The following is a 17,359-nucleotide window of genomic DNA, read 5'->3' on the forward strand; positions in this document are numbered from 1 at the left end:
AGTTGTATTGTATTGTATTGTATTTGACATTTATAGAGTGCATGGCTACCCGGGGGCGTCCCAGCGCTGAGTAGGTACAAAGGCAAGAACGGAGGAGGGGGTTTATATAAACAGATAGGTCTTTAACTGTTTGCGGAATTTCGGATGGTCTGGTTCACTCCGCAGATGTAATGGGAGGGCGTTAAGTGAGAAGAGCCTGCCACCGCTTCTGGCCTTTTTATCCTGGGAATTGTTGCAAGGTGGAGATTGTTCGAGCGAAGTGACCTGTTGGTTCTGTAAGGGCTGATCATGCCCCTGTTGAATAGGGGTCCGTGGTTGTTTAGGGATTTATGCGCTATGCAAAGTTCTTTCTCCTGCTGTCTCACTTTGGTTGGATACTGTCCAGCAGCTGAGCCAATGAGATCTCGCAGTGTTCTCTTTTAAGCCTAAATAAAATGCTCTACGCCTTGATCATTACAGCCATATTTTTAGTCCATGGAATCTGGAGGGAAAAAACATGTTATAGGTCAGTTAGTCATTAAGGCATTAAGCTTGACTCACAATGAAGATTTATATTGGCTGCCCTACTGATGAGAACTGCAACTACCAGACTTTAAGCACACACCTTGTTGTTGTAAACTGATTTAGCTGACCCTCCCCCAAACATGACCAAACCTCCACTTGAACGCTTACTGTGATCTATCACAACATGCAATGATGGTGTGCAACTCCCTTGATCCACAGCATGGTCTTAAGGGCAATTGGGCTTTGAGCTCGACTGCAGTGAACCTCAGACGCAGGAGCATGAGTTCTATTTGGTGCAGTATAAATCGCAACCTCAATGCTTGACGTTTTTTAACACTAACAAACATGCTCAGTGTGTTTTCTCTGAGCATATTTCACCATGCATCAGTAGATTTTGGCGAAAGGGTTACTCCGTCACAACGGTGACGGAAATCACGACTGCCGACATATAAATTCCATAGGACACTATGGGATCCATATTTCGGTGGATGGGATATCCGTCACCATTGTGACGGACGAACCCTTCCGCTGAAATCGAAATCAGTCCCTTTGTCTATGGTTGATGCAAACTTCTTTTGATGACCTGTTGAGCCCAACTTCAAACAAAACGACAGGTCCCACAACTAAGAAGCAGTGGATTAAAACAGCCTTTTCTTATTTCAATTGCAATAATAAATGGCCAGATATACTTACAGACAAGACTCAAATAGTGGTTAGAAATTGTGCACGGTAATGATATGGCCTTTCTGTTATTTTGATATGAGACTTGTGTACTAAAAGGTCACAGAGCAAAATGCCTATTTGAAAGGGGGTGCAAATCAATCTACGTTATGAATATTAATTAGGCGGGTCGCTATTTGCAACACCCTGATATCTTCTACCAATGCAGGGACACAGGACTGCAAGGTCCCTTCATTTGAATTCTCTAATAGGAATCTTTTTTAAAACAGTCCATGCTCCTTACAGGAACAGGTGTGTTTTAACAACAAAAAAAATGTTGCTGCGTGGAAATAGTTTGGAGGATACAGGCAGTGGTCGCTTGAATCAATGCTGTGCACCCCCCCCCACCCCCCCCCCCCAATAGTCCGTCTGATACAATTCCTAAAGGGGAAGCTATTCAATGGAGACAGCTTTCACTTTGGAATGAGTTACCTTCTCCTTTGAGGTTTCAGAATTATTTTAATGGGTCAGGCCTCAAATTGTGATCACAAACCTTTCATACATCTCATTATTAATCACAAATAGGAGGGGATGCCCCTTTCATTGACCCCTCCTAATTGTGATTTGGAATGAGATGCAAAACGCCTTATACAATTCGGTATGTTTTTTTCTGAATCAGAAAATGATTTTGGTACAATGCAAAAAAAAAACTAAAAACGATTTTCCATCTGCAAGCCTTGTGATTTTGTAAATTGCATGCTTTGCACCTGCAAAATAGTTTCGTACATCTGGCCCACGGTGTCTTGTTCGAAGGGTTAAATTCACTGTGACTGGGACACATGCTGTGCAACATTCAGAACTAGAACCCTGGGTCAAAAAAGGCAGAGGGAAGATTGAGAAAGCCATAAGTGTACTGGCTACGATTAGTATTTTAGAAACTTAAAAATACAATCATATGCTGTAAAATATTAAGACTTTCCCATCCTGCAATCATAAATTCATAGAAAATAGGCACAAAGTACTTTATTGAGTGTCCACGGGCAACAAACGGTCTTGGTTAGGAACAGATGGCTTCGATCCGATGCCTCCTGTTTTCTTTGACAGTAAAACTCAAAACCATTTTTCCCTTCCTCCTTTTGTGCACAATATGTGAAAACAGATGGCTAGAATTCCAATTGAAAAACATGCCTAGCCTCACGATAAAATATGATATGACTCTTCTTTTAATTTGTAATGGCAAAGGCAGTATCAAGGATGTACAAATCACTGGTTTGAAGTATACACTGTCTATTCACAGGCTACCTTCAGAGAAAATAAATTGAGGTTATGGGTAAGCATGAGTATATTTAAGTAAGAGACCAGGTATGGGCCACATACATGCAGAGTCCCCAAACTAATATAAAACAGTGCCTGCGAGAGAAAGTCACTGTGCATATAAGAGTGGAAGAGAAACTATACGCTAATGTACTTTTACCCTACCCTCCAGAGTACCTAAAATCAGTTGTTTACAAAAGAAGCAGATACTCTGACTTGGTTTTTGTTCTCATTTTTAGTAGCTTTACCTTCTGGATCCTTTTTCTTCAGGCACTGGTTAGTAGGCAGTATTCTGGTCGGTGTTGTGGCTTAAAACCAGCGCTGATAACCACAGATGCTATTGTACCTCAACTGAATAACCAAACTACATCCTCTAGGCACTTTTTCTCTCCAGAGAAAGCAACATTAACCAGCCAGGGCTTACTCTGGGAGGTGGTAAAGGTTAGAAACTCAGGGGCAGATTTACAAGCCCTTTACGCCAATTTTGCGACATTTTTAACGTGGTAAAAATGACGCAAAAGTGGCGCAAGAAGCTTGTAAATCTGCTCCTCAGATTCAGCATGATGCCGTAAACAGCATATCGTAAACTCGGTAATACAGTGCTACATCTTCCAGGAATAATATGACTTTATTCACCAGGTGAGTAAACAAAAAATAGAAGTTAAAATTAACGAGTACACTGATTTTCAGACGGTAGCTTTATGTGCAAGTTTTTTCCATAACATTAATGGTCAGATTTATAATGTCGCAGACGGCCCATTTCTTCACAAGGGCGACACAGTAAATTACTCTATCACCAGATTTAGATATTGCCGCCAGCAGGCGGACAATTCTTAATGCATTGGCCGCAACTGCATGAACATCAGTTCCTCTCAACGCCTCTGCAGTTTGGTGCAGAGCTCCGCCAACATGACGGAACCCTGCACCAAACTGTTTTCTTTTTTCTCAAAATCCCAAAGTGGGATTTCCGTTTTGAAAATAAAAAAGAAAATGCTTCCTACTCCATGGGAGAATAAGAAGTGGTTAGAAGTTTTCACTGCCCTGAACTGCCAGGATTTTCCAGGAGGTGACAGGCAGTGAAAACCGACATCTCCTTCGACCCATCTGCCTCCGTCGGCCCTTACTCCACAGGGTCGTCGAAGTGTGATCCACTGTGATTAAATCAAAAGTCTGCCCGCATCTAAATATAGTGGGCAGACCATTATGCTGATGGATAGCATACTCTGTCTCCATTGCGACCGAGTATGCTTACCACCAACACATGAATCAGGCCCTTAGACCTAGGGCTAGATGTAGGAGCCCTAATACCGGTCGGTAACGGCCGAATTCGGCCGTTACCGACCGGTATTAGGGTTTTCTAATGTAGGGGGCCTAATTTTTACCGATTCGGTAAATTTACCGAATTGGTAAATTTACCGAATCGGTAAAATACTGAATCAGTATATTTACCGAATCGGTAAATCCAGATGTAGCTGGCACTTCAAAGAGTGCCACTGGCCCTTTAGGAGTCGGTATTTACCACCCAATCCTATTGGGTGGTAAAATACCGAATTCCCGTGTACATGCACATATGTGCATGTACACCTATGCCATGTGACACACAGACATGCCCTTAGGGCATGTATGTGTGCCACATGGCACACAAGCCTGCAAATGGGGTGCTACAGGGTGTCAAAGTGACACCCCGTTCCCCCTGCCAGGATTCAGTATTTACCGATTTGGTAAATACTGAATCGGTTTTTCCCATTGATTCCTATGGGCTTCAAGGCCCATAAAAATCAATGGGAAATACTGATTCGGTATTTACCGAATTTGTAAATATCGAATCTTACAGAATCGGTAATTGTAAAAGAAAAATTACCTACATCTGCCTACTTCCAATTTACCTACTCTTAAATACCGAATCGGTATGATTCGATATTTAAGAGTAGGTAAATCGGAATTACCTACATCGGGCCCTTACAGCCTGATTCATCATTCTCCCGTTTTGCGAGACCACGAGGTCTGACCTCGTGGTAAATTGCGGCCAGAAATTGCGAATTCGCAAAACAAAATTGGATGATGAATTGCATTTAAGGAATCTCAAATAGAGATTCCTTAAATGTAATTCCTCGCAAAATTGCGAGATCGCAATTAGCGATTTTTGAATTTGGGATGATGAATCCCAAATGCAAAACTCGCACTCGCAAAGGGCCAGATTCTTAGAATCTGGCCCTTTGCGAGCCGATTACAGCTTGATGAATCAGGCTGTTAGTCCTTAGATCAAAGTTATGCTATGCATAGTCTTGGAGTACTCAGAAATCTTTGGGATTTATTATAGGCTTTTGTTTTATGGCAGTGTTTCTAAACAATTTCGAGTCATTGGACTATCTATCAGAAAAAAGACTATTATGTAGCGATATTCTGCAAGATTCATGAAGTGAAATTGCGCCCGCAATCGCTGCGAAAATGCAATTGCGGGCGCAATTTACGTAATCGGCATTCAACATCAAAATAGCGAATTCGCTAACACATAATAGCGAATTCGCAATAAAAATCGCAGAATCCGGGTAGGCGAGCATTAGCGATTTGGAAAATGCGACAAACCACGGATTCTGCTAAATAAATTGCAAACTCGCTATATAATCGCAATCGGCATTCATAAAAAATCGCTAATAGCGAAAAACCCAAAAATCGCTGTTTGCGCCGCGCAAATTAAGGACAACTCAAAGCAGGTGGTAACCATAAAAGCCATGAAAAAATTCCATTTGAAAAACCGTTGGCCAATCAGCAACAGGTTCAGGCCTGATCAATCACACATAAGGACTTTCAGCATCAGCATTTGGAGTGCCACAATGCCAGGAATGTACATGGTGGTGAGGCGTCGAAGGCTACAGCGAGCAGCACAGAGGAGACGCAGGATCCAGGACAGAATTTTCCTCCAGCGGGTCACCTTGCTGGGCCAAACCAGAGAGCAGATATATGCAAAATATAGGCTGAATGGGGAAATGATAATGCAGCTAATACAGGACCTTGACCCCCTGATGCAGCACCCAACAAGCCGTACCAATGCGGTGCCTACACATGTGCAGGTATTGTGTAGCCTGCACCTCCTGGCCTCCGGGAGTTTCCAGGGGATAGTAGCGGCTGCTGGGGGGATATCACAGCCCACCATGTCACGCTGCCTCCACACTTTCATTGACGCCATGCTCACCCAGCTACACCGTCACATCAAATTTCCCACGAGCCAACAGGAATTGGACTTGACCAAGCTACAATTCTACAATGTAGCCCATTTTCCCCATGTACTTGGATGCATAGACTGTACCCACGTCGCCATCTGCCCACCAGCTGCCACAGAGTATATGTTCCGCTATAGAAAGTCTTACCACTCCCTGAACATACAGATGGTCTGCAATGCTAAGTCATACATCACTGACATTGTGGCCCAGTACCCAGGGAGTACCCATGACTCCTTCATATTCCGGCACAGCGGCCTCCACTCACGACTGGTCAGGGGAGAGTTTGGGGAAGGACACCTACTTGGTAAGTGCACTTTGTCGACAATGTCACATTGCTATGAAGTAACTGCGCAGCACAGCCAATCACCATCTGCTCCTCTCATTCAGGTGACAGTGGCTACGCCCTCCGTGAAGACCTCCTGACCCCTTACTTCAACCCTGCCACACCCCAGCAACGGCGTTACAATTCTGCACACATACGGACAAGGAATTGCATAGAAAGGACATTTGGCCTGCTCAAGAGCAGGTTCTGCATACTGCACAAGACAGGTGGGGCCATGTATTACAGTCCAGCAGTGTGCTGCCACATTGTGGCTGTCTGCGCAATACTACATAACATGGCAACCAAGCGCCGGATACCTGTCGACATCCCTGGCAGTGAATCTGAAGGGGACGACCGGCCACCTCCACATGTACGTCATGCCCGCGGAGAAGATCCTGCGGAAGGACACAGGCGCCGCAACCACATCACTACAAACTGTTTCTAGTGCACACATACCACTATCACAACACTGCACCCATGCATGACGAATGAAATAATGACAAGAGTGTGTATGAAGTTTGACCTTTCTTCTTTAATGTTACATCACAATAAATAGGCCTTCAAGTAACAAATTGTGTGATGGGGAGTGTATTGCTCCATACCTCCCCATGCTGGGGTAGGGGGTTTGCAGGGGTCGACTGCATGGCCTCCCTCATAGTTTTACAGTCCTCAGCATTGTTGACGACGAGACGCCCCAAGTCATCTCTCCGCATCCTGAGGGACGGTGTTGGCCCTACTCCCTGATGTTGGCCTGCTGCTGCGGCGAGGTGCAGGCAACGGTGGTAAGGAGGCACTGCTATTGGTCGACGCAGCCTCACTTGCGTCGTCACCCCCCTCTGCTTCTTCCTGGCCAGTGGCCTGTCTGCCAAGCACAGCTGCAGTGAGTAGGTCGAGTGACCTGGCCACATCCTGGCAACACTGCACCATTTGGGCCTGCATAGCAAGTGATCGTCGTGCCAGCTGAGATGTGGCGTGGCCAACAACATGATTAGACCTAGTGTAGGCCGATAGGCGGGCCAGTAGTTGGCGGTGGCGTCGACGGGTCATGTCCTGCTGGGATACAAGCAGCTGGTTGTTCTGTCTCACAGCTGCTGTCATCTGGGCAATATGTTGTCCATTTGCCTGCATCTGTACAAGCATTGCTGCCATGTGGCGTGCCTGCGTGCGATGCACCGCCAGCATGCGGCGTTACAATGACCAGGCCTGGGTCCGGTGTTTCTAGTGCCCTGCCGGTGCCTGCTGGGCCCTGGCGCTGCTGGCGCCTCTGTGCGCTGGTCTGTGACCTGCCAGCAGGTGTGTGCCTCATCTGCCTCCGAGGCGCTGGTGGTGGAGCCTGTACCACTGCTGTGGCGGCACGGGGTGGTGGTTGTGTTGGTGGTGGTGGCTGCACTGCAGTGGCTGCAGGGGTGGCCCTGTCGGTACGGGGTGTTGGTGCTGTAGGTGGTGCTGACTGCACTGCAGTGGCTGCAGGGGTGGCCCTGTCGGCACGGGGTGTTGGTGCTGTGTGTGGTGCTGGCTGCACTGCTGGTTGCTGTGATGTGCCAGGTTGTTGGGAGGACTGTCCCTCACCCTCAGTGTCCTCGGGGCTCTCAGCGATGTGTAGCGCTTCGCTGTCCGTGCTGGCTTGATCACCTGCACCTGTAATGTGAAAGGGTGCATGATTAATGTGATGTGTCTTGCGCAGGAAATGTTAACACATGCAGGCAGCCTTGCTTTCCCTGGCTGGGTTTTGGTTAGACTTAGCAATGAGTGGTCTGGCACTGTTGGGCTGACTGCAGGCTCATGATTACACTACAAGTACCACAATGCAATGGGGCTTTTTTGGTGAGCTTGGTCTGCATATTTGGGGATGTCATGTTGCTAGTTCAGGACGTAAGGGCATTGTTAGGGGACTGGTTCGCAGTCGCATGGCACTTACCTTGACTTTGTTGTTGGCTGGGTCGAGAGGAGTCCAGCTGAATGACCCCCACGCAGGCTGCTGGCGCTATGGTCTCCTCGATCATGTTCTCCAATGGGGTGTTAGGTGTGGCTAATGCATCCCCTCCACCGGTGCCCAGTTGGTCCCCAAGCCTCAAAGCAATCCGCTCCTTGGAACGTCCTCTCAGGTCGTACCAGCGCTTTTTGATGTCATCTATGGAGCGCTGGGTGACACCGACAGAATTGACCTTGGCGCGGATGCGCTGCCAGATCCTGCGCTTCTCGGGCTCAGGCACCCTCCGAGAGTCTTTCCCAAACAGCTTGCCATAGTCATTGCACACCCCCTCAATTACATACTCCAATTCAGCTTCAGAAAATTTCATTTTCCTCTTCCTCTCCTGCCCACTGCTCCCTGCTGCATCCTGGGACATCTTTCTAAACTTTCCTTCAGGCTGGGGTGCTGCAGGGTCTTGCTTTTGGAGCTCCTCACTTTCCTGCTGCCACTCCCTGGCTCTGTGTTCGGTTTGTGGGTGTGGTGAGCCTACTTCCTGGTTGTGATGTCATCAGTGGGCTCGAAATGCGACTTCCCGTTTTTGCGATCTCGCAGTTAGCGAGATCGCAAATTGCAATATCGCTATTTGCGATATCGCAATTTCGGCATGGGAAATTGCCGAAACTGTGTTTATTTAGCGATTGCGGCTAGATCGCAATTGCCAATTGCGATCGATTGCGAATCGCAATTTTTCCTCGCATTTTATCATGAATGCCATTTTGCGACTCTCAAATAGCGATACGCTATTTTTCGCTATTTGCTAATCGCAAAATGGTAGCTTCATGAATCTGGCTGATTGTTATTGCTACTCGCTATTTGCACAGACTGTGGTTGGGAGCTCTTTTCCTTGTTTGATTCAGTTGTAGGCCGGAATGATCGTCTTGTCTTTTTTAGGTGCAGCAAATGATTGCAGGTCTGTGCCGAGTTTCACTTGGGATCGGTTGCAATCCTAACAGGATCTTAACCCTGAACCCTGGAAGAGGCCATTTAAACCAACCCATCATCTTCCCTCCCATACACCAGAGCACAGGGTGGATAACAGGAGCAGTGCAGAAGCGTTGATAAATGAGTTCATTTAATGAACATATTCTGCATCATTGTCCGGGGCAGAATGGAGCTGTGTGTGATTTTTTTAAACATAATTGCACTCCTCACAGCAATATGAATAACGTACAAATGTGTAATGCAAAAACTAACTGTACACTGTTTTGTCTAAAAATGTCTCAATAACATATTGCTCACTTCACGCCTCATCACATTTAAGTTTCTGGAATCTAGTTTCAACTAGATCCCAACTACATACTACATTAAAAACGCTGTTCTAAGTACAGCCTCTCAAGTCTAAAATGAAATAAACATGTTTTCTGGATAGCCCACACTTTACAGCCTAGATTAACACACTCCCTTTCTCTCTTTCAGTGGACAGCCTTTTTTTTGAGCAATGTTGCTATTTGCCACGTTGCAAACTGAAGGAAACAACATTTCACTCTCTATCGCACAAAAGCTATTACAACCTTTGATAAACCAGTTAATACAATGCTAACCCCACACGCCCCCATGTAGCTGTCATTATTTTACCCCTCATTGTTGTGTTTCTCCCAATATCCCACCAGAGGGTGCCAAGTCATTTTTTGTGGGGCCCAGTCCACGGTATGCATACATTCCAATTTCTACCAAATATTATCTCTTTTTTGGGAGAACCCCTTTCATTATTTACCACCTTTTTGGTAAACATGCACCAGTGTTTTATCCATTCCTCAAAGCCCGAAGATTCCCTGGCACCCCACCATCTGGCAATGTTTTGTTTTGCCACACACAGGCCACAGGCAGTCCATATTTTCTTGTCCTTCGAGGCTGTAGTCTCGTCCCATATGTTCTGTACATATGTTATGTTATGTTATGTTAATTGATTTTTTGAGCACACAGCTGCCCCAGCGAAGGGGCGTCCCGTGGGCAGAGCCATCAATAACCACTCCTCCCACCTGGGACAGATATTCTGCAATCTTCTTCCAGTAAGTTTTCGTTACTGTACAGGCCCATATGATGTAAAAAATGTTTCTCACCTGCCCACATCCTCGCAAACATAGGTCTGATGCACTCTTCCCCACAAAAAAGGGCGTCCTAGAGTTCAAGTTCAAGTTCAAGTTCAAGTTCGGGCATTTGTATAGCGCACTACTCACCCAGAGGGTCTCAAGGCGCTAGGGGAAGGGGTACATTATTTGTCGAATAGCCAGGTTTTAAGTTCTTTTCTGAAGGAGATGTGGTTCTGAGTAAGGCGGAGGTGGGTGGGGAGTGAGTTCCAGGTCTTGGCAGCCAGGTAGGAGAAGGATTTGCCACCCATGGTGGATTTCCGGATGCGCGGGACTGCGGCGAGGGCTTGATTGGACGATCTTAGTTGGCGGGTGGGTTTGTAGAAGGACAATCGAGCGTTGAGGCATTCGGGTCCTAGATTGTAGAGGGCCTTGTGTGCGTGGGTGAGAAGGCGGAAAGTAATTCTTTTGTTGACGGGAAGCCAGTGGAGGTCTTTTAGATGTCCGGTGATGTGATCTTGGCGCGGGATGTCTAATATGAGTCTCGCTGACGCGTTTTGGATGCGCTGGAGTTTTTTCTGTAGTTTTGTTGTGATTCCGGCGTATAGTGTGTTATCATAATCCAGTCGACTCGTGACCAGTGCGTGGGTGACAGTCTTTCTTGTCTCGAGGGGGATCCAGCGGAAGATCTTTTTGAGAATGCGAAGTACGTTGAAGCAGGAGGACGAGACGGCGTTGACTTGTCTGGACATCGAGAGAGAGGAGTCTAGGATGAAGCCAAGGTTACGTGCATGGTCTGTGGGTGTGGGTGCTGTGCCCAGAGCGGAAGGCCACCAAGAGTCGTCCCAAGCTGAGGGGGAAGATCCTAGGATGAGCACCTCCGTTTTGTCTGAGTTGAGTTTTAGGCGGCTCTGTTTCATCCATTCGGCTACTTCTTTCATGCCTTCGTGAAGATTGGTTTTGGCGGTGTTGGGGTCTTTGGTGAGGGAAAGGATTAGCTGGGTGTCGTCGGCGTAAGAGATGATGTTGAGTTTGTGTTGACGCGCGATGGAGGCGAGAGGACTCATGTAGACGTTGAAGAGGGTGGGACTGAGTGAGGATCCTTGAGGTACGCCGCAGATGACTTTGGTGGCCTCTGAGTAGAATGGGGGAAGTCGGACTCTTTGAGTTCTCCCAGCGAGGAATGAGATGATCCAGTCCAAGGCTTTTCCTTGTATGCCGATGTTGCTGAGGCGATGTATAAGGGTGCTGTGGCAGACTGTGTCGAAAGCAGCGGAAAGGTCGAGTAGGATGAGGGCCACTGTTTCTCTGTTGTCCAGGAGTGCTCGGATGTCGTCGGTCACTGCAATGAGGGCGGTTTCGGTGCTGTGTTTGGCTCGAAACCCGGATTGAGATGGATCAAGGGAGTTGTTGGATTCAAGGAAGGCGGCGAGCTGGCTGTTGACGGCTTTCTCGATGACTTTGGCCGGGAATGGGAGGAGGGATATGGGTCGGAAGTTTTTAAGTTCAGAGGGGTCTGCTGTGGGTTTCTTCAGAAGGGCGCTGAGTTGGGCGTGTTTCCAGCTTTCTGGAAAGGTGGTGGAGTTGAAAGAGCAGTTAATGACATCGCGGAGATGGGGTGCGATGATGGAGTCAGCTTTGTTGAAGATGTGGTGGGGGCAGGGGTCAGAAGGCGAGCCAGAGTGGATTGAGTTCATGAGGCGAATGGTAGTATAAAGGATGAAGGATCAGTCCGAACCCAGACCTTATTGCAATCTCCCCCATTCCCATCTTCAAGCTCCCTGATGCCTCTCCCATTTTGTCTGGAGTTTTGGCAGAGTGTCTGGGGGTTTATATTACATTTTGTGATACACCAGCAATATGATTTTTTTTTTAGCAGGGGCTCTGTTAGCAACTGGGCCTCCAAGTGGGAGGATTCTGCTAATTCCATGCCCTTTTTTATATGGGATGACCTGCAGCTATCAAAAGTTTCAGAGTCTGCCAATTGAATCTCCGTAGTAATATCCTTTAGGGGAACAACAATCCCCTTGCCCATAGGTCACACAGTTTGGAGATGTCTATCAAGTTCCATTTGGAAAAGTCTTGTTGTCTCCCAAGGTTCATTAGGGCATCAGAATCCCACAGCGGCGTTTTGTTGGTAAGTCTCCCCCCGCAGCCCAAACAATTTGTCACTTCTTGCCAGATTTTCACTACCATCATTGTATGGGAGGGCATTGATATCAGAGAACCCCTCCTATAAAGTGAGGATGGATAACCTTGCTGTCCATCATGTGTCTATGCATTCTAACAACAGGGGATGTCTGAGACACGAAGACCCAGTCATTTACCATCACCAACTTGGAGGTTCAGTAATACTGCTAAACGTCCGCTAGGGTGCTCCCCTATCATACCAATCCCTGGTCAGTTTATCCAGGGTGTTAGACCTGATATCTTTGGCATGCTTTTCCCCTGTCTTTTATGCTTCTGACCTCCTGTTTTTGACAGTGTGCTGCATTTCGTTTTCTGCTGGTTATTGACCTCTGGGCACTTTACCACTGCTGTACAGTGCTAAAGAACAAGTGCTCCCTGTATAAATTGTGATTATGATTGATTATAAGTGATACCTATATTTGATTTACTGCTAAGTCCCTAGTAAACTAGGGACTAGGGACTGTGTGTGCCCAGGGCATGTAATTCAAATGCTACTAGTGGGCCTGCAGCACTGATTATGCCACCCACATTAGTAGCCCTGCAAACATGTCTCAGGTCTGAGACTGCAATGTCTGTGAGTGCAGATTTAAACAGCCATGTCTACCTGGCTAGTGTACCCACTTGCCAGGCCAAAACCTTCAGTTTTTCTGCATGTAAGACACCCCTAAGGTACACCCAAGGTAGCCTCATAGGCAGGGTTCAGTGTATGTGATAGGTAGTGAAATATTGCCAATTTCGTTTTTTACTATTCCAAGGACTATCTCTCCCATAGGCTATCGCTGGAGCTGTCTTGTAACATCTTACAAGTACAACTTTTGATTGAGAAAAGATAGAGATTTGGAGTTTGGGCTCCATGAACTCAGAAATTAAAAATACATCTTTTATTGAAGTTGGTTTTATAAATAGTGTGTTTGAACATGCCACTTTCTTGCTTTGCCATTCTGTTCTTCTGCCTGCCTGTGGAATCCACGTTGGGTTTAGACTGACAGTTGGGCTATTTGTTCATTCACTCCAGATAGTCACACAAAAGGGAGTTGAGGTGTGCCCTGAATAGTCTGATGGCCCATCACCAGGCTGATGGGCATTCCTGAGCTAGAGTTGTGGGAGGAGATGTCACTAACACCTGAATAGGGCTGAGCTTGTCCCGACACAAAGATATCTCCACCCACCTGTAGAGTGTCTGGAGCCAGGTCAGGGCACAGCAAGATCTTGGAGACTACAAAGACTATCCTTTAGAAGTATGCCTACTTCAAACGCAGAAAGGGGTATAAGTAATGGACTGGTGACTCTCACATTTTTAGAACACTTCTGCACTATTGGGTGTTTCTGCCATGAAGAAGAGTTGGAGAAGCTGTAGGAGGGGAACTGTCACTCTGTTTGTAGCTGTGTTGTGCTGGCCTGCTGCTTTCTGCTTCTGTCTTGGACAGTGAAAGGACTGGACTTGCTTTCTTCATCCTTCTTGCCATGGTTCTCTAATGGGCTGTGTGTGCTTGCCTCCTTTTGGAAGTTTCAGGGAATTCAAAGACTTTATCCACACTTGTTGCCAGTACAGGAACTCTTCTGCTGTAAGTACTGCATTGCCAATTGTTGCCCAAACCAGTCCTGGGCCCTTTGAACTAAGCAGTTGTGCTGTCATTCCAAAAAAAACAACACCGATGTCATCATTGATGCCGCTGTCTGCACCGAAGCCGTGGTCACTGCTTGTGAAAAGCACAATGCATTGACCACCATGACATCGGAGCCGTAACCTCACCGCTGCCGCCGCTTCACACCATCATCAACACTGCTGCCTGCACCGTGGCTGAGGGGACCGCTCATGAAGAGCACAACGCATCGCCCCATTTCACATTGCAGCTCCCGGGTTGTCAACGACAGCACCATCGACATTGACTTCGTCCAATGATGCCGTTGCCTGCACCCTGGTCAGGGCAACATTCGTGAGGTGCACTATACATCACCCATCTCATACCTCAGCCCCGGGACTACAGATGAAAGCGCTTCTACATCGTGACTCTGCCTGCACCGAACCTGTGTCACTCCTTCTGAGGAGAATGATGCATCGACTGCGACAACTTCGCAGCCCTGATGCCAGCGCTCTTGACTGCGACATCACCGAGATCAATCCATAACGCTTGTGACTTCGAGGTGTCTCACTGATTTCTGCACTGACTTTTGGAACAGATACCTGCCAATGCCAGTGAGGCCTCATCTTTAGATTTCATTGCAAGGTTCCCGAGGCCTCTTTATTTCCAAAGGTATTGTTTTGTGGGTTTTCCTGACGCCACACCACCGGACTGTTGGATTTGTGTTGATCACAACGCTGCGATTGCTCCTGTTGGCACTATTTACTCCAAGGAACTGTATTTTTAGTTTATCCTTGCAAAATTCATATCTCTACTTTTGTATGTTGGATGTTTGTCATTTTGGCCTTGTTTTATTCTTACAATGATTGGTTATTTCTATAAATTGGTGTGGTGTTCATTTGTAGTGTTTACACTGTGTTACTGTGTGTTTATGTACAAAGGTTTTACACATTGCCTCTGAGATAAGCCTGACTGCTCATGGCAAACTACCAAGGGGGGCAAACGGGTTATTTCGGTTGTGTAACTACCTTACCCTGATGAGAATAAGGGTCCCTACTTGGACAGAGTGAAAACCGCTGCCAACTAGGGACCCCGATTTCAAACAGGCAAGAGACACACCCAGCCACTCACTAATGCATACATTAAGACACCCATGTAGACACTGCCACACCCAGGTATAAACTGGCACACAGACTGACACACCCAGGTATACAGCAGTGCAGACACTGATACACCCAGGTAAACACTAATGCATCCAATAATACACTGAGGCACACACAGTGATACATAATCTGACACATCCAGGCATACACCAACGCATACACTGACACACCCAGGTAAACACCAAAGCAGATACTGACACAGCCAGGCATACACCAGTGTGTACACGGACATATCCAGGCATTCAACAATGCAGACACTGCCTCACCCAGGCACTCACTGGTGCACACACTGACAGACCCAGGCATACACTGATGCAGACACTGGCAAATTTAGCCAACCACTAATGCATCCTCAAACACATTTATGCACACACTGACACATACATTGAGACACCCAGGCATACACCAATGCAGGCACTGAAACACCCAAACATACACTGTCAAACACAGCCAAACACTAATGCATGCAATAACACTCCCAGACACACTCTAATGCATATACTGAGACAGCCAGGTAGACACTAATCTGTACACTGACACACCCAGTTACACACTAATGCATATGCTCACACACCCAGGCAGACACTGATGCATACACTGACACAACCAGGCAGATACAAATCCATATACTAACACACCAAAGCACACAATCATGCAAACACTGACCCACCAAAGCACAAACTTACACATGCACTGACACTCCAAGGTACACATCAGTGTAGATACTGACACACCTAGGCATACAGAAATGCATACACTGACATACCCAGGCACATGTTGATGCATTCACTTGCACACCCCGGCACGTACTGATGGATACACTGACACACCCAGGCAGACAATGATGGATACACTGACACACCAACACATACACAGATGCAGACACTGACACACCCATGCATACAACAAAGCAGAAACTGACAGACCCAGCCATACACTAATGCATGCAATAACACACCCAGGCACACACGGATGCATATATGGACACACCCAGGGGTATACAAATGCATACACTAAGAAACCTAGGCACACATCAAGCAGACACTGACAGAGCAAGGCATACACCAAAACAGACACTGACATATCCATCCAAACACTAAAGCATGAAATAACACACTCAGGCACACACTGACACATACACTGACCAACCCAGGAATACACCAGTGCAGATACAGGCACCTTCCTGCACAAAAACAATCCTACAAGGCGTTTTCATCTTTCTCAGTTTGCCGCAGCACACAGAGAAAGACGAAAAAAACGAGGAGAAATAAACCTATTTGGCTCTTCCCCAGGTTTATATGACTTTGTAAATCTGGGGCAGCATCAAATTCCATGAGTGTTGCACGGAAAAACCCACAGCAACACCAATGGAACACCTCCCAGGTGCAGAGTAGACCAACACAGTGATTTCCTCTGCGTTGCCTTGCTCATGATTTACGTGAGCACTCAAAGCCATGTAATGAGGCTTTGTGAGTTATCGTAAATCTTTATGAGAGCCCTGCATCATGCATGTACCATTTTACATGATATAAAAGTAAAGCAGGGCTCTCATAAATAAGCCCCATAGTATTATAAATAAATCCTACAAATTAACAAAAAACACTAAAGATTAGAGGGATATAGCATTTTAGAAAAAACATTTCAAAAATCTTTATAATTCACTAAAACACAAAGATTACAGGGATATTATAGTTAGGAAATAGAATTTGAAAAAAGCTTAGAAATTCACTGAAAAAAACAAAGGTTACGGTACGCTAGATTTCACGCATACAAAACCATAGAAATTGAGCAGTTACAGTTTACCTGAGTTAACTATAACTTATGCCCTGGCAATGCACTACTGATGACCTCACACATTACATCACTCATGAAATGGTCAGTGCCATCACGGATGACATCTCAAATGGCATCACGGATGACATCATCCACAGAAACACTCACACACATTCACATTCCTATACAACCTCTTAAAACACCTGTTCACACACCCAAGCAACCATTCACACACCCACTCAATCATCCATAGAGCCACTCACATACCCACTCACTCACTCATACAGCCACTCACATACCAACTAACTTACCTATACAGCTACTCACATAGCCACTCAAAGACCCACTCATGCATCCATACAACCTTTCACATACCCACTCATACACCCACACAACCACTCACACACAGACCCATAAAACCACTCACACACCCATACAAGCACTCACACACCCACTCACATAACCACACATCTAATCAGACACCTTCTCACACACTCAAACGCCCATACAACCTCTCACACACCCACACAACCTCTCACACATCAATATAACCACTCACACACCCACTCACATGCCCATAAAACTACACACATAGCCACTCCCACACTCAGAAAACCACTCACAAACCCA

The sequence above is a fragment of the Lissotriton vulgaris genome, chromosome 8, assembly GCF_964263255.1.
Source record: "Lissotriton vulgaris chromosome 8, aLisVul1.2, whole genome shotgun sequence".
Lineage (NCBI taxonomy): Eukaryota > Metazoa > Chordata > Amphibia > Caudata > Salamandridae > Lissotriton > Lissotriton vulgaris.